Source organism: Sinohyriopsis cumingii, chromosome 5 (genome assembly GCF_028554795.1).
Source record: "Sinohyriopsis cumingii isolate HCF-2022 chromosome 5, ASM2855479v2, whole genome shotgun sequence".
In the NCBI taxonomy this organism is placed as follows: domain Eukaryota; kingdom Metazoa; phylum Mollusca; class Bivalvia; order Unionida; family Unionidae; genus Sinohyriopsis; species Sinohyriopsis cumingii.
Window position 1 is genome coordinate 86,703,396 of NC_142965.1, and position 19,868 is coordinate 86,723,263.

Sequence of the window (19,868 nt, forward strand, 5' to 3'; positions counted from 1 at the left end):
CAAAATGTCTGAAAATCAACAGAAATAAATAATATGTGAAGATAGAAGGAAATATAAAATAAATTAAAATTGCACGAACAAGGCACACAGTGTACTCATCGGACGGTCAGGGTATCTTCCGGCACGATGATGACAAACGCAGTGTATCCATAGACTGAGACTATTGAAACCAGACACACTCAATAGAATATCCAATTGTCTGTTTGTGAACCTCTCGTAAGAACCAAAATCAGATTCATTTTGATACCCAGTGTTAAATCAAATGAAAACTGCCATAGGACTTATAATTTTGACATGACTGTACGTATTCTAATCATCTCGACATGAAATTATAAAGTGCAATGCGTAGCACGCAGAAATTAACTAAATTGTTACCCGATACAGATATGTTTGTTATAACAGTGCGTTGGCTTTGTAAAGAGAATCTGATAGACAAATTACATACCGACAGCAAACTAGCAGCGCCTGCTACTGCAGACAAACCACAATATCATAGAGGTTTAGCGGCGTTGCTGTATTTGACCCTCATCGCTATGCAAATTAAACACTTTACAGACAGATTTACAAATATAATGGCGGTGAAAATCATAAAATAGAAATCAGGAACCCATCATTTGGATTGCAACTTACTTTCCCACAGCAACCAGAACTAATGTGGTATGAAATATTTTGTGCCAATATTTTGATATACATGAAAAATACTCTGTTGAAAAGAAATGCTAAATCAAATGAGACATGAATGCAGACAGCGTGTGTAAAAATCCATCCAGATGAAATCTTACTCTCCGTAACATAATAGAGCACAGAAGCACCATTCGTATCTTTGTGATAAAGTTTCGTGAGCATTGCTTGAAGGACATGACACAGACGTCTACAATAAATTATAGTATAACGCCTAAGGCGATAGAAAAATGAAACATATAATGAATTACAGAATTGATGTGGCAATAACGGACCACTTACCAGTAACAACAGCAAGCATCTGAAGCCATATTAGAAGGATACTGGACTTGACAAGTTACATCAAGAAAAGGGAAAAACTCGGTAGAATAGACTAAAGCAGCAAACGTTAAAGGCCAAGATTGTAACGGTAACGAAAACATATAAGGACACAAAAAGAGAATTCAGAAAGAAGAAGAAGAAAAAACACAGGTCAAGGAGTATTTAAAATATGGTTCGAAGTATCTCATCTGATAACGTTACTGATCTTTGTAATTCTGACATCCAGTCTGAGAATTTATATGTAGATGCGAGAATATTCTACGGATATAAAAACAAAAATCAACTGGCAATGGGGATATAATGAATTATTGAATTCTTGTTTAGGTAATTGGTTTGAAAATTACTGATGGACAGAATTTAGAATCATGTAGACAAAATACACACTCCAAATTCTTATCAGTTTGGATTTCGCAAGGAGGTTTGAGCTATCTATGATGCATGCTTCTGTTAGGAATATCTGGTGTGCAATGTAAATCATAAGTCTAATACATACACTGTTTTTCTGGACAATGAAGAAACATTCGAACCCACTCTGGCATTGTGGACTATTACAAAAATTAAAATATTTGGGAAATAACACAAAAATCTGTATGATAATTGCCCATTTCTAGGTACAGTCAGGTGTTTGTGTTTCGTTTAGAGGACGTATATCAAACTAATTTCCGTTACGATGGGTAGTTGGTCAAGGGCGAGTAGTGTCGGCTTTTCTTTTCCGTACGTAAGTATATGATTTACTGAATGAATTAGTGAAGAATAACTGTGGCTTAACAATGGGTCAGATGTATATACTTCGCGTGGTTTTACTACTGCTCTAAATTCAATGTTAAATGGATGACATATAATCGTAGATACAGCTTATGCATCCAAGTGGAAATTTAAATATAATCCTAGCAAGTGTAATATTCTGTGCGTATTTATCAAATGGAATAAATTTGGGATGACAGGCTATTTCAGTAGAAAAAGGATGAAATATACAGGATTGATGTTTATAAAATTCGATAGAAAATGATGGCCGTATAAATAAATCCTTTGATTAAACTAAATGTGTAATACATTCATTACGTTCAAATAGATTAAATGCAAATGCAAATCTTATAATTGCTGTTAAAGTCTGAGGAACAACTGTATTGCGCTCTGCTTTGTATGGCTAATAAATATGGTTCGGTATGACCTATCAGAGCAAGAAAACATTAAAGAAAGTAAAACGATATATCTCTCAAAGAGTTCAAGCTTTTTCTCCAAGACCACCGACAGTATCTACTAAAAATTATTGGATATGATTTATATGAAGGTTCGGACAGAGAAACAAAACCTTTCATTTTTAGAAAGTATGTGTAGTAAATTAAGCTATTAAAAAGGCTTTCCTCTGGATTGTTGGGAATCTGATTTTTGTTATAACTTTATGGTCTTAAAATATGTACCAGATAAAACGGAAAACCATCAAGTTTTGTTAAATTCCAATATATTTCCCTAACATGCAAAATACAAAATTAAAATTAACTCACAGTTTGATGAAGGAGATCCTAAAGAGTCCTAAAACGCTCTCACAAGTCTAAAAGTATCGAGTATTCCAAATGATTTCAAGTAGTATTCTGAATGAAGTTCAATATGTTGTGTTGCTGTGCCTATAGTCTTGTTGTACCGCAATTATATAATCCAAGATTTTTTAATGCATTCAGAGTAATTCCAAACCAGCTACTAAATCCAAACGTCGGAGCACTTTTCAGTTCCAATGAATAATTGAAACAAATAAACACATTCTCTCAAATTATCACATGTATATGTTAGGAATAACTATTTCTCAATAAATCATCCTTTATTTAGAAATCTGAGACGTATTATATATAATAGGTCTTTCGTGCAAAGGTTACAAAAAGAAAGAGTCTCTACAACTCATTTAAGGAGATATGATGTTTGATTGCGGGAGATACAGTAAGGCAGGAGGGACAGGGACTATGTCGGAGTAACTGAAAGCTGGAATAGAGACGTGCAAGACAAGGAAATTCGTCCACTGGTACTTTATTCCCCAAGAGGTGGTTAGATACGCGCCCAAATATCCAAATTCTGGCAAAACTTTGAGACGTATAAAGAACCGTATAGGATTCAAACATACAAAGTATCTCATCTTCAAAAAAAGCAACCAAACTAACCCTAGTCAAAAGTCTGCTTTAAAATATTCTACTTTGTTTTTAGGGAAGGTCCAATACACAAAACACATTGGATGACACAGTGAAAGTAAACATTAAGGCTCTTACACTTTGGAGGAAAAGTGAAATATCTCTAATGTTACCACCAGTAAAAATGTTATCTGAAGGTACTGTGAGGAGTCCAAATATGTCAAATCTGTAGAGTCTAAACACATGACCTATTATGCCCTGGCTTCCACAAGGCTTTGCCCTTTCGTATAAATTTGCTAATTCATATATAGAAATAGGAACGTTTGTGCACACGGAGGTGACTTAATGTAAGGCTGTAGGGGTGTAGAACAGATTTTGCAACTCGATTACTCAAATATTCATATACCATAATAAGGGCGATTAATCGTGTATAAAGTGCATGGGTTTAATGACAAAGCGTGTGATGGGGTTACATCCCTTCTTATGCTGAAGCTCACACATTTAGGGATCATTTTGCTCTGGTTTGGTTTTGGTATCGTATTTAAGGATTATGCTTGTCTTAAGGACACACCTCAGTAGCTAACATGGACTGTTCCATTTGTTGGATTCAAATATGCATCCTTTTCGTCACTAGTTCAGTACACCAACTAATAAGTTATCGCGGCTCCCATTAAGTGATCGGGTTACATTTACGGCGTTTTTGATTGGTAAACTAATTAGTGTCCTTTGCATCCAAAGTCTTTCTCCATTCAGTATAGCCCCTCTTATGCTGACCGCTACAGTAAACATGCACGCCTTTTGTTTAGCTGCAATGCACGCCAACAGTGTGTGTGTGTGTGTGTGTGCGCGCGCGCGCTTCTCTGTGTGTGTGTGTGTGTGTTTTGAACTTGGATAGGCCATCTTATTAAATCGATTGTTGGGTTCTTGGTGACTATAAGGTCTTGTAGGGTTTCTACAGCTATTTCAAGGCAATCTTGTGTCAGATTCAAAGGTTTCTTTTTAATTTCGTCAACTTCAAACTATAATAATTCTAGCTTAGTTATGTAAAGATTAGTGCATCATTCTACATGTGCGTTTGAAACGAATTGAACGATCGCTGGAATGTACACCTTCTAAAGATGTACAACAAAGAGAAAAGAAATAACTCTGACACGCATTTTTAGAGAAATTCTGAAATTCCACATAGGGATGCGAAGTGCCAGATAGCAGAAAATAACAAAGAATTCTATGTATTAAAGCAATGCAAAATTACGCAAAGCAATCCATCATTTGAAAATTTTAAAGATCGCTAAGAAAGTTTTATTGGCCGGATAATTCTTAATATTGCCTTTGGAAAAAAATGTAATATTTCAAATGGCCATATAGTGGGCCCACTCAAAAGTGAATTCATTTTAACTGTATGTGCTATAATTTTCTTACAAATTGATGCTGATCCATTTCAGGGAGATCTTTGACCTTGCAGATGTCCCATTTTTATAATAATACTAATAATAATAATAACAGCAAAAAAAATCACAATGAAACATAACGCCGTTTTGATCATGACATACATGTTCAAAGTACCCTTTATGGTGGATAAATTTTACCAAGCCCCTTTTATATCCTTAAGAAAACATTATATACCGCAGGAAAAATAATTTCAAAATAAATTCCATACACTTATCAAGCTGCAAATATATGTGTTAAAAAGAAGAACAAAAAAAACGTATTAAACAAAACGACATGAAAATAAAAAAGAAAGACTGAACAAAAGAAATTGCACGATCGTTAGACTTCTTTGCAAGCAAAGTTGGCTTGAACCAAACATATCACATTTATATCGATAATAAAAGAAAGGAACCACAAAATGGAAGTAAATTCTGCAAATGAATATAACAGAAAATGAAATATTTTCCGTAACATAAGGTTACGTCGTATTTGCCTGTTATCAATTGCTCAAAATAGACAATACAATTCGGTCTCACAACACATTGCAATTTTGTGAATATGGCCGTATCGCCCTGGCTTACAAAGTCTCGTGATCTAACGCAGTCCCGAGAGTGCTATTTCGTAAAGTCAAAAACGATTTTTCGCCAGTGCCTTTTTACTCCTTTTATATGGCGCCGTACTAGAAACATTTGTGGCTTTTGATTATTAGAGAAATCGTTTTCTTTGAAATGCTAGTAATTGAACGACCTCGCATCTGTTGTGTTGATTGGTAAATTGAAGCTGCTCTTATCTGAAACTGAATGACGTCATTGCTCTCCCTGATGTCCGATCGATTTTCCCATTTGTTCTTCCATCACCTGGTTACTGGAGATTCAAAAGTGTGATTTCTCTTATTACACGTTTAAGTTGCCGTGCATTCATTTGTCACATCCCCACTGAGTGGAATTAATGACAGCAGAAAAAGGATTAGTATGTGTATTGATTTCGGCGCATTATTCCTGCTTTATGACTTATAAATAGGTCAACAATACATACATTCTTGTGTTGAACGGACCAGGATTTACTGATATGGCAACAAGACTAGAACGTTTGGCATCGGCCTTTTTGCTAATATTGGACATAATAGCTGGTGAGTAACAATACTCAGTTATTTAAGCAAGAAGGAGTTCAAGCTTTGAATATTTGATGCATTTGATAGAGAAAAGCAATATACATATGATAGTATTGCATTTGCTACATACGTTTTCGATCATGAACCCATTTTCCGTGTGAAATACATACTTCAAGGGGAAATCGTTGCGGGACTTGGTAGAAAAGAAAACTTCCATGAAAATGTTTGTTAAAATGTCTTTGTCCGAGAGAATGAATCTTCTAGTTTTGGGAAATCAGACGATTTCCTGATCTGAACAAAAAAAAATGTATCCAAGGGACTTCTAAAGAGACGGTGTTGGAATTTTAGGAGAGTGAAATGCATCTTACTGTTTGGAGCCTCAAAATCCCTTGTATCGGGCTCACTTTGGCCGCGCCTCTCTTTTTCAGCATTCGACCACGATAGCAAGTAGGGATTTTGTGTAACTTGTGAAAAACCGTCTTACTAAAGTAGTATATATCTCGGAAAATGGGTCTCTTATTTTTTGTTCACTGACAAACTGGTAGGTAGATGAGAACATTACAAATTCAATCTAAAAATAACTCAACCATAAATAATTATTTTCAACTACTTTAAAATTGAAATCATTAAATTTACTGCGTCGCTCAGGCTGAGTACAATTTCAAAGCATTTGAGCGCAAAAACGCGAAGCGCCAGTCTGAACGAAACATGACGCTACTTTGATTTTTACAAAGCATAAATAATTAAATTAACTTTGTATCAATAGATCACGCGCTCGCATTTATTTTTAGAACTGACTGGAATTAAAGTGTGATTAAAGATAGTTGATTTTTATTTCAAACACCAAAAATATATATTACAATCAGGGCTGACAAGAGGGTGGAGCGGGTTGCACAGACCTAGGCAAGGCGAACGAGGCTCCGCGCTTTCAGGAAATCAACTCCGCAATGCGATTTTTTTTTTATTTTTTTTTTTTTTGTGTTCTTGAGGCCTGCTCATCGCTTGCTGCTTTGGGGCCCTGCATGCTGCCTTTGGGCACCGCACATCCTAGGGCCAGGCATAGAGCAACAGAGGATATATCATAGATGATAAACGAAGAAAATATTAGTAAAATTAATTTGGAGATAAAGGATTATGATCATGGTAATCCTACTCTCAAAATTACAGCAGATCAAATCTGCCAATCTGGTACTGTGAGGCATTTTATGTTAAAAGTGGATGCGACTCCGTCCTATGTGCTCTTCACTTTCGGCATGATAACACTTGTGTTATGACTCTATTAACTTCAAATAAGTAATAGAAAAGCAAACCCAGCAAGTTTAGTAAAATTCAACAAATAATGTAATTCTCTTCCTTTTACAATGAAACTTTTTGAGGAACTTACAGTCTTGTAATTGAAACACCAATTAATTATAAAAGTTCTATCAACAGTCCATTAATTCCGTGTCTTGGATGTGCTGATGTACCAATTATATTCAACTTGCCGACGTGCCAGCAGTCTTGCTGTATCACAATTATATAATCCAGAATATCGTTCAATGAATTAACAATAGTTCCAAAATAGTGTGTTAGTTCAAACAGTTATTTGAGCACTTTTAATTCAAATAAATACTTTAAATAAATGATTCCTCTCAAAAAACATAAATACAACAGTAAATAGTTATGCAGACGGAAACTTAAATAAGAATAGGAATAGGAATAATTGTTCACCTCTTCCACCTTATATATATCCTCACATTTTTATGTCGCAATAATCCCTACTTCATCTATGTCGCAATACATTCCTACATGACTTATAGCGAAATACAACCCCACGTGACTAGTCTTGCAATACTCAGGCATCCAACTGAACAGTATCCCAAACTGTGAACATGATCGTTTTATTGAACCTTCCAAGTCATAAATCAAGCATGGGTTTAGAACTCAAATCCAAGTAAATACAATATTCATAGATCACAAATGTTCATTATCTAAATATACAATCAAAATTAGCTATCTAATATGTTATTCACAAATAATTATTTGAATCTTCAATCATGGACAAAAGTTAAACACTATATATATATATATATATATATATATATATATATATATATATATATATATATATATATATATATATATATATATATATATATATATATATATATATATATACACATACATACATACATACATACATACATACATACATACATAACACATGGTAATTTGGAAAGAGTAAACTGAGAACATTTTAATAAAATTCTCTTTTTATGATATTAATTTATTGAAAAGGTTTACGTTTTGAATTTCATTTTTTTTTTGATGTTGTGTCTACATCTTTGATCAACAAAGTAAATAACAAACTCACTGCTGCCAAAACAAGTAACATAAAGTGTTCAAGTAGATAATAAACAATCTGGCCAGTAATCTTAAATAACTCATCAAACTAACAATAGTATCAAATAACAATACTGCTGCATTTTTCGTTAATTAACTGGTTAATATTTTCAAGTCTTTTTCAATTTTGTCGAGAAAGGAGTTTCTTTTGTATATGATGGATATGAGAAAGAGGGTTATGTAGAAGAGATGAAGTGACAGGCGGTACAAGGGTACAAAAACAACACTTTTTACGAAATTTACTAACGACAGAATGATTGTTTATACAGACAGTGTTATCGCTGTGGCATAGGTATAAACTATCACATCATTCTCACTGGGTAATCTCTTCGATCTTTCTTCATACGTAACTTGTTTTGAATTTTTTTATTAAGTCCCTCAATATTTACTCTAAATTTTCTCAAGTTGTGTAAGATGTCAAGATGCTCTTGCTTTTACTCTCTAAGCACTTTCAACCTGTTTTTGTTTCATTTTTTAGCGATACAAAACTTTTATTTGGTTGTCTTATCTTAAGTAAAAACATAAGATTTCATAGAGTCACTTATCGAAATGATACCTTCTGCAGCACTTGCATAATCCATTGATTATCATTCATCTTGTATATTCAATAATCTTTTTCTTGCAGGTGGAAATTCACCACTTTAAATTCTTCTGTGGTACTCGTCGATTAGAGTGTTGGCTGTTCTTATCTCTTAGTCACGTGGTTCATCGCTGTGTTTTGTTCGCTTCTTTATTTGCTCAAATGTTGTTTTTTTAAAATGTCGTGGTAAAATAGTGAGTTCAAGTGCACATGCTGGCTGCGTCTCTTCCACAACGCCTGAAATTCGCTGACCAGATATTAAACTCTAATCTAAAGACAAAAATTATCGGATTTTTTTCTACCTGTAACACTCTGGTGCGGTAAAATGCTAACTGATGTTTGACATAGTTGGGTATAACAAGTTAACGGCATTCTTCTATAGAATTCAGTATATTAATTCATTTGTTTCCTTCGTTTGTTTTTAAATATATTTTTCTCAGCGTGGAAGGTTGCCATGAATATTTATTAGTAAGCTCTAGAATATTTGAGAAAATTAGTTATAAAAAACATAACATCTCTCTCTCTCTCTCTCTCTCTCTCTCTCTCTCTCTCTCTCTCTCTCTCATTACATACTGTGTACATTTTGAGAAGAACGATTACTCATCAGGAAAATATTCCTGAATCAAAACAGCAAGAAACTTGACATGTACAAATTATTTTGCAAGCATTTGATCGTTATAACGAGAACTGACTACCATAAACTCGATGACATTAACTAAGTGCATGACATGACTTTTGCATACAACGGCGAAGCCTGGACTTTGTCCAACCCAATGCGAGAGATGTCTTAAATCTTTCTGATCAAAGATAGTATATACCGTGCAGCACTAAGACCTGTAAGTTATATGACAGGTATATTGTACGCAAAAGCAGGCTAGGACCTAAAACAATCTTCATTTTGTCTCTAGCGCTGCATATAATCTATTAAATGTGAACCTGGAAATCTGACTGGGCCGTTTTTATAATGAGCGTATACTTGTGCATTTTGAATATCCACGTTGAAACCAAACTACATTTTTCTCTATATCAGAAGCTTCTAGGGAAAACTATTGTGAAAAATTATTAAATAAATGTTAATCTCTCTCTCTCTCTCTCTCTCTCTCTCTCTCTCTCTCTCTCTCTCTCCATACTGTATCCTGTATTTATATTTACAGGACACTGTGGACATCTCAACAATGTACATCTCTTTCCTTATGAATAAAACACCTTGGAGACCGTTGTTCGATATAAATTACACACCTTGGACACCATTGTGTCATTATGAATGACACACGTTCTAGAATCTTGTGTGTTTATGAATTACACACCTTGTATATTCTTGTGTGTTTATAAATTGCACACCTTAGATGCCATTGTATGTTATAAATTACACACTTTGGAGACCATTGTATGTTCTAAACTGTTAACCTTGGAGGCCATTGTATGTTATAAATTACACACCTTGGAGACCATTGAGTCATTATGAATTACACACCTTGTAGACTCTTGTGTGTTTATCAATTGCACACCTTGGAGACCTTTGTATGTTATAAACGATCATTGTGTCATTATGAATTACTCACCATGGAGACCTTTATATTATAATGAATTACACACCTTGGAGACCATTGTAGCATTATGAATTACACACCTTATGGACTCTTGTGTATTTATAAATTACACAGATCTGAGACTGTTGTGTGTTTTATAATAGCATACCATTTTATACTATAAATATGCTTTAAATATTGGTTCGCTTACCTTGTATTATTGTTAATAGCTTGTATTATTGTTAATACCTTGTATTATTTTTAATATCAACTTTGTATGATAATAACTTTTGTACCTGATTCCATTAGATATTATACAATGCATACTCTTTTAATTCCGATGGATATATATATATATATATATATATATATATATATATATATATATATATATATATATATATATATATATATTCACTGATAATTCGTTGTAGTATTATAATTTCCTTCGTATATCAATTATATATTGAATAAAAGAAACGGAGTGAATTTATTTAAACTGCAAAAATAGCATTTCATATTATGATAAATATTCATAGGAACTAGCATTTCGATGGTATGATGTATAATCATGGGTATTCATATTACCTGTAGCCATGGGTATTCACATTTCATATTATGATGTATACCCATGGGTATTCACATTGCATATTATGATGTATACCCATGGGTATTCACATTGCATATTATGATGTATACCCATGGGTATTCACATTTCATATTATGATGTATACCCATGGGTATTCACATTACATATTATGGTGTATACCCATGGGTATTCACATTACATATAGCCATGGGTATTTACATTTCATATTATGATGTATACCCATGGGTATTCACATTACATGTTATGATGTATACCCATGGGTATTCACATTACATGTAGCCATGGGTATTCACATTTCATATTATGATGTATACCCATGGGTATTCACATTACATATTATGGTGTATACCCATGGGTATTCACATTACATGTAGCCATGGGTATTCACATTACATATTATGATGTATACCCATGGGTATTCACATTACATGTTATGATGTATACCCATGGGTATTCACATTACATGTAGCCATGGGTATTCACATTTCATGTTATGATGTATACCCACGGTTATTCACATTACATGTAGCCATGGGTATTCACATTTCATGTTATGATGTATACCCATTGGTATTCACATTACATGTAGCCATGAGTATTCACATTTCATGTTATGATGTAGCATGGCAATAAAAACAACACCATCAGAGTTTTTGCGCGTGCATTTTTAAGATACTTTGCTGTTGTTTTGGTAACTTAGTTTTCCACTAAACACATCTTGCCTAATGGCAACACCAATAACAATATCTGAATTTTTGTACATGCAATTTGTAAGATTGTTTACTGTTGTTCTGGTAGCTTCATTTTCCACTATATACATCCTGCCTAACGGCTGTAAAATCATTGATGCACCTTTGGTTTAATATAACCTAATGTGTAAGGTGTATTTCCGTATATCGTTATTTATTTACTTAATATTTATTTATTTATTTATTTTATTTTTTATTTTGCAGTAGAGGCCGAAAAAGGATTCCGTGGGAATAAAGGAGTGCCCCGGACCGTTAAATTCAGCAGCGGTAGAAGCAGTGGCGGGTAATGATTGAGGTTTTTACCTCTACTGGTCATAGACCAGAAGAGCTTAAGAAATGGTTCATTGTCAGTGGTCAGACGTCCGTTAGCACAAATTTGTTATGGCTACTACTCCTGGAGTACTTGGAGGATTGCCATATAACTTACACACACATTCATCCAATGGCCTACTAGTTGGTTTTAAGTGAAAACAGTACTGCCTTGACATTCAGTATGGCAACCATCTTGGAAATCTTGTTATCGTTACTCGTCCGGAAATGGATGGTCAAATCAAAACCGGGTTTTCGCTAATAGATCTCTTATGATGTCTAGTTGGCCCAAAAGAAAAGGGTACCGATATGAAATCCAATATGACCGCCATACCATCTTAAAAATCTTACCACAACATTATCAGAACAGAAAGTCATATTGACGTGGTGTTTTAGCAGAAGACGTCTTATGATTTCTAGTGATAATGGTATTGATCAGACCTTCAATATGGCCACCACAACAGTCATCTTGAAAATCTTTCTCTTGCTACTCCAGCATGGAAGGTTATGTCTTGAAAATATTGTTATCCCTACTCTTTCCAAATCTATGTCTATGTCAGCATGGGATTGTCATAGCCTTCTTATAATACCTAGTTGATCCTAAATGAAACTTATGCCAGTCGTACATCCATAATGACTTCTACAACTACACTGTAATTACTTAACTTCTTGTCACTACTCCCCTTAAGTGTATGATAACCATGACATAGAGTTTTCACCAGAACATCTATGATATATTCACTGTGACATAAATAAAAATGGTTCCAAGCTGACATCAAATATGTGCACCAAAAAAGCTAATTTGAACTATTTTATAGTGAGCATTTACATGTGAATTTTGCTAAAGAATGTAAGAGATGGTCCCAACACTCTACAGTTAAAAGGAAGAAATGATCTCATCGCGAATTCCTGGAAAATCTTTTTGATCAGCAGAGTGTCAGTCCCGATAAGCTATATATGGCGTCCAGTGTATTTGGTGGGGGGTGGAGACTGGGAACATCCCGTGAAGATCCATCGACACACGGGAAGCTATTGACAAGCTTTCTCACATGTTTTTCGTGCGGAGACTCGAACTCACGCGGGCGCTGGTGAGATGTGTAAGTGATCTGTAAAGTCGAAAGTCTTATACCACGCGTCTCAAATGATTGTGGCGTGAATAAGTTCCAAGGTCTTTCAACTTTTCAGTACTACATCACTCGAAGTATGTTGTAGTACACGCCGTTACAAAATATATGCTCATTTCTAAAAGAATTTCCTGAAAAATTTAAAAAAACCCACCTAAGTTAGATAAAGGCCCACGTTTTCTTTTAATTCGAATGTGAGTGCAATTTCACCACTAAATTTTCCGTCCTAAAATCTACCCAGACCACTAAAGGAAACTGTTCTCGTTTAACCAAAGTATCGCATGACTCTAAAAGATGTACGTGAAAGAATCTGGAAAATATCCGCACAATTGTTTGGTACTGATTTTGTTTATTCATTTATCTTGCTCTTTCAGCTCTTCTTTTCTTTGGTGTCCATAAAGTACATCTAACATCGTGAAGTCATTCCCCACTATTTGTGCAAAAGCGATACACGTAAACATTTAAAATGAACATACAAAAATAATGAATGTTAGATGTGTAAAATGTATTCGCTGTATTGCGTACACTACATGCATCCTTGCCTTCTCCCTCACCCCTTTCATCGCCGCCACCTTCGCTTTTTTGCTTACCTTGCCGTTTGTTTGTAACCCCATCCCCTCCACCGCCACCATGGATTTTAAAAAAGAAAAGCATCAAGAGTATAAAAATGCACACAATTTAGTAATTTCATTCATTGATTTATAATTTCTTATCTAATTGTCGCCAGGAGATCCTTACACTGTCCACATGTTTGGCGTTTCAAATCAAACAGCAGTTTGTTTAACACGGTCGTCATATTTGAGTGGTCAATCTGTCTTTCAGACTAGACCAGGCAAAGATGTATAATACTGTAACTTTGGAAGTTACATCTCTTTGAACTCATATGCACGAGAGTTACATCATTTTATTTCTTCAATTATTTTAGCAGTATTAAATCTAGATATTGTGATTATTGGATGCAGACCACCGAGTTTTTAGTGAATATGGACTGTTCTATAAACCGGAAAATGACAATTAGCAACCTGTCCTGTTGATTTTATTGACAGCTTCTGTTTCGTTAGAAACGCGAGCAAAATTATTAATCGATAAAATAAATTACTAAGTATTTTGCATTTTTAATATCATGGATGCTTTTCATTTCTAATTTCGGTGGTGGGGGTACAAACAAACGGGAGGGTAGGTGAATGCTATAGTAATCTCCAATTTCCATCGTAAAATTTAATCATTATGAAGTAAATTAAATTAGGTTGAAGTGATCATGACAGCGAAATAACTTTGTACTCTTTATTTTGCTGCAAAAATGTGAGACTAATAGAAATACGTACAATCATATAATCTGACGATTGTAACATTGACAGAGCTGTAGAAATGAACTTAAAAATCAAAATGTAACAAGATTAAGTAGCAGGAATCTACTTTTATGATGAGGGTTTAGAACTCGTAAAGATATACCCCCTCAGCAAGTTTTATGTTTCAGCGTGTAACAGTATGTATGCAATGTACAACCTGCCTGTTTTAAACACAAAATCTTGACAATTAACATTATGTGTATGTACCCATGTCTTCTGAGTCCACTCTCCAGATGGTGGGTGCTATGCAATTGACTCCCAATTTTTGTGCAGGACCGATTAAGACAGATATGTATGACTTTGTATATAAACAAAGGACGCCCTGAAGGTACAGTAAATGTTGCATGCCGACCTTGGTTGAAAATAGCATTTGATGACTTGCATTCTACATACATTTCTAAAATTCCTGACACGATATAAAAATTTGCATTAATGTTTCAGTCACACTGACTTGCCTATCAACCAATCGGAGACTTAAAAGATTTTCATAAGCTGCAAATTACAGTCAGTTGTATTAAACCTTTAGAAGCATCCACAGTTGAACATATTTTTAATTAGGATGAGCACCTGCCAAATACATTAGAAAGTTGGGTCAGGAAAGGAAAAGAAAAATAGTTTGGTGATTTGCTGTGTCCTTTCGTTAAAATAATGTGAACTCGCTCCTTTTCTGCGTGCCAGTGGAAAGGCACTGAGATGACGTTCGACTAGAATGACCTGTTGGTTTGACCTCTCAATCTCATAAAGGATCCAGTCGACAAATAGCTCTTGCAGTGCAGCGTGTGTAGTATGGCAGAATCACCTTTCTCACGTGAACTATATACAGAGCTTGTTGTTATGACTTTATGGCCCTAAATTAAGTAATAGAAAAGAGCGAAAACCAACAAGTTTTTGTAAAATTTAACAAATAATTTAGTTCCCATGAAAACAACGTCAGAATGTGAAAAGAACCTAAGATATTGTGAATTAAATCCTAAAATAGTCGTAAATGCTCTATCACAAGTCCAAATGTAGAGAATTCCAATTGCATTTACAGTGGTGTTCCAAATAAATTAAAATATTGGCTGTGTTGATGTGCCTGTAGTCTCGTATGTGCTAATGTGCCAGTGACCTGGAATATGGCGATATGTTTACGGTCTTTAGATGTCTCATAATACTATAATCCAAAATGTTCTTGACTGAATTCACTAAATTTCAAAATTAATGATGAAGTCCAAGAAGTATGTATGAGCACTTTGTAATTCCAGTGAATATTTTAAATTAGTAAATCGACCAAATTAAAAACTTAACACAACAATAAGACTGATTTTGCTTCGGATGCTAAGGTAGAAATATAAGAATTATGACAGAATATTCATAATTTTTTTAAGTACTTTGCGTATCTCCTGAAGGGTTAACCTAGAAAAAGGTCTACATCCTCCTTCTAGCTTAAGGCAGCGGAACACTTTATGGTCAAGTGAACTCGATTATAAGAACATTATCATGATGTACTGCCACAGACAATCTTGGTTTAGTTCTTTTCAAGAAACAAAATTAATGCCGTATATATAATAATTGTGAAAATATATGTACAGATTTTATAATTTTATGCCTATCTATAGTGATGTATACATGTTAAACAATTGTAACGTCGTAACATTTCAAATTTTATCTTGTACAACTATATGTTTACGTTTATTTAGATTGGTTTGTCTTCCTAAATTGTGTGTGTGTGTGTGTGTGTGTGTGTGTGTGTCTGCCTGTCCTGCAACAAAGATATTACGAAAGAAGAAGCTTGTGTACCCGTGGAAGAGATGCATATACGTTTTTAAAAATATGTTTTATTTTAACTATTCTAACTCATGGAATTTCGCGTTTCGTTGGATGTAGCGGGTGAAGTTTTGTAAAGAATAGGGCTAGGTGCCAATGGTGATATAATAACCGAGTTTAAGTCATTTGAAGAAGAATACAGTACATGCCAAACATTTAAGAGAAATCCCAAAAATAATTAAGGGAGTTACTGTGCGGTAACGAAAGTGTGACTGACGGAGAGAAGAAAGGAAGGACATGATAACGCAAAGATGGACAGGTATAATCATTTTAATGTCCCCGTTTTGTAGACATTGCATCTATAACTGGCACTGGTATTTATGTATAGAATTATCGAAAGTGTATGTATGTATGTATGTATGTACGTACGTACGTACGTACGTATGTATGTATGTATGCATGTATCTATGTATGTATGTATGTGACAGTCATACTACTACATGTGAAACAATATCACACGATCCGATTAAGTTTTATTTGTGTTTTGCAGGGGTGCCCTAAGCACTGGAGCAGTAATTGGACTTGTGTTTGGTATATTTGGTGGGGTTCTTATCATTGTGCTTCTCATCTGGTTCTTTAAAAGAAGACGTTCATGATACCTCAAATTGTCAGTACCTTTACACGCATAATCTCTCTCTCTCTCTCTCTCTCTCTCTCTCTCGCCATATTGCCTTGCACTGGACCTATGCCACTCCTCTCGGAGACGCTAGTTCGGGAGTTGTAATTTGACCCCTCTTGCAGATGGCTATCAAACACACGAGTTATCTACCCTCTTTATTAATATCCACTACGCAGTTTATGAAGATATAAAGTTACGACTGACAGACGTACGGTCGGATATACGGAATTTATGACAATTCCTCCAAGGTTATGTGTAGAGGAAATTAAAAGATAAAGCTAAAAAGCTATCGATTTAAACTTTTTTTACTTTCTCATCATCACTCCCCAATAATGAAGCCTGTACGAATTTCAATTGACTTGATATGTTTCTTTTTTTTTTCCAGACTAACGCAATTAAATGAGAAGATGTGCGGCTCTTTGAAATGGCAAAAACTTTGCTACATATAATAAATGCGCGATATGTATACTACTCTCGAACAATATAATCGGCGACGGAGCAAATCGCATACATTTGTGCCCCTACTGCTTACAGGGGAACTTGATTTTGAACCTGTCTGCCCGTATTTCCACCTGTCATCTTTTCGTCAGTCACGTGAGGCATGGTTGCACCAATAGTTAAGAATCTTATGACAAGAATGAAATTATATAGGTATCTTTCTACCTATATGTATATGATGATGGTGATTCGATTTTCAAATCATTTGAAATACGTTTTGTATTTTTATATGTATGTTTCTTTCTTTTTCACTTGTTGGACTTGAAATTGTTTTCATTATAAATCTTCTAAACACGATTATGCAAAAACTAATCAACCTTTATTAATGGAAGCATGTTTTTATTTATATGCATCAGATGACCTCTCTAGATTTTCATCAGAATAATATATATATATATATATATATATATATATATATATATATATATATATATATATATATATATATATATATATATATATATATAGCCTTCCATGTATACATTATATAATTGATGCTAATGAGATATCATAATTATAACTGTGAACTGAGACACTTCACTTTCATCTATCATTTTAACAATGACAACTATGTTTTTATACACGTATTGCCATATCGATTTAATCATTATGGAAGTTTAAATAAAACACATCAGTATAAGTTGGAACTTTATTTAAAGCACAATAATATTATAACTATTCTTGGCATTCCAATCCTTTTCATCATCGAGAAGTCTTTCATTCATTATTTTATCTCTTTTTGTGTTTTGTTTTTAATCAGTGATATATGTTTTGTAAATAGTGTAAATATATGTAGAATGTACATATTTTATGTCACATAAAAGTGGTCTTTTTATGTCTTTACGATGCCATTAAAGTGCAATTGAATGTACGATTTGGATCAGTTTAGACTAAAATTTAAGCTTTCTTAAAATATTTTTCTTGCGATTTGTTCATCCCATATTACAATGGTTAGAGGTGTGATCGTTTTGACCCACCCACCACCCACCCACCCCAACAAGCACTTACTCCAAGCCCATTGTTCATCGGACCGTTCATCTGTCCATCAATTGATTTTACTTCCTGAGCAATCGTTTATTTAGGTTTTTCTCACCTATGGATAGACTCTTTGCTGATATTGCCGTTTTGGCACACTCGCTCAATGGTTGATAAAAAGAAAGGGAGAAAAAAAATAAAAGTCTCAATTTTATTTGATGACTTTCATCAAGATAAATATATCAGAAGAAAAGGGAGATTAGATTCATCTCGATAATGATCTTTTACTGGCTGGTCATATAAGTATGACGATTACACACCAGGAAAAACAAGCTTAGCACGATGTCGCAATGGACGTTTCTATTACAAACAAAACAGCGGATTAAGCCTGAAACTGTGAAGAAACTGTTCTTTAAATGATTTAAAGGAAACGAAATGAGTACTTTATGAAACAAAATGAGATAAACTTTAATTACCTACATTGATCTATTTTTGTTATTTATACGTGAATCTTCTCTTGCAATGTCATGTTCAATGTGTCTTATCCAGTATGTATTGTTTAGTTTTAGTTCTGTTTTACAAGTTACGAACCATCTATCAGTAAGTGATAAGTGAAAGGTTGATTAGGACAGATATAAATGGATAAATGACTGCAGAAAGTTTCTACGTCAATCCTGGAACCTCTGAGTCCTTATCCTTTTACCATAACCACTGAGTTTTGCAGTACATTACTAAGTTTGGTTACAGACCATAACAACCATACAATTTGAAAACCGAGTGGTATGAATTGGTGATAAGTAATATTCAGATCACAGTCCAGTACCCTTACAGTTTGTATTTTAAATGAATGTTTTTGATTATAAGAGCACTTGCGGAAATAAATCCACGTGCTCTGTGGTATTATTTGATTGCTTTAAAATAGGAAATTTCACTAATCTAAAAGTGGACCTATTTATGGCATTATTTTATTTTATAAATCACAATATTACTTATTTTGGCCGAGTTCGAATATGTTTTGATAAATAATGTATAAAAGATATACATGTATAAAACTTTAAACTTTATCTTCTCGACATATAATCTTACGGTTAGAAAAACAACCTTTTAAGACAATTGCGCATTACGTTCCGCTTTAACCTTTCAGTCATATTCATCCAAACTTATAAGAAAACAAACTTTGAAATTAAATTGCACTTTTAAATCACAGTTCAAAATTAATAAATGTCTAATAGATCAAAGAATATACTATCCGACTTATTCACAGAAATGTTGGAGCAAAGTCAAAAGTTCGTACAAAACTATTTTAAAGTACAAAGTCAGTCTCTTCAAGGCGGAAACGTTACTCAAAAGTTACTTCAAGAAGAGCAATGGGGTTTATAATTGTCGATAAAACGAAAGTCAATACAAGCCGCTCTCCGCCCCCCCCCCACTCTCTCTCTCTCTTTCTTTCTCTCTCTCTCTCTCTCTCTCTCTCTCTCTCTCTCTCTCTCTCTCTCTCTCTATATATATATATATATATATATATATATATATATATGGAACTCTTTTCTTGGCATTTGCCTGGAGTTGCCGAGCTGCAAACACCATATCAATGATCTCTCATCCTTGTCTTGAAGCCATGCTGACTCACAAGAAGGATATGTGATACACAAGGCGATTCTTGAGATTAAAACCAAAGAG

At 34.2% G+C, this 19,868-nt stretch overlaps 1 long non-coding RNA gene across 1 annotated transcript; it reads left to right on the plus strand.

Annotated features, from left to right (window-relative positions):
- Positions 1-5,409: 5,409 nt before the first annotated feature.
- Positions 5,410-18,323, plus strand: LOC149799673 (uncharacterized). The gene is made up of 4 exons (XR_016420915.1): positions 5,410-5,676; positions 11,713-11,791; positions 16,587-16,703; positions 17,101-18,323. It is a non-coding gene; the product is annotated as an uncharacterized LOC149799673 (long non-coding RNA).
- Positions 18,324-19,868: the final 1,545 nt, after the last annotated feature.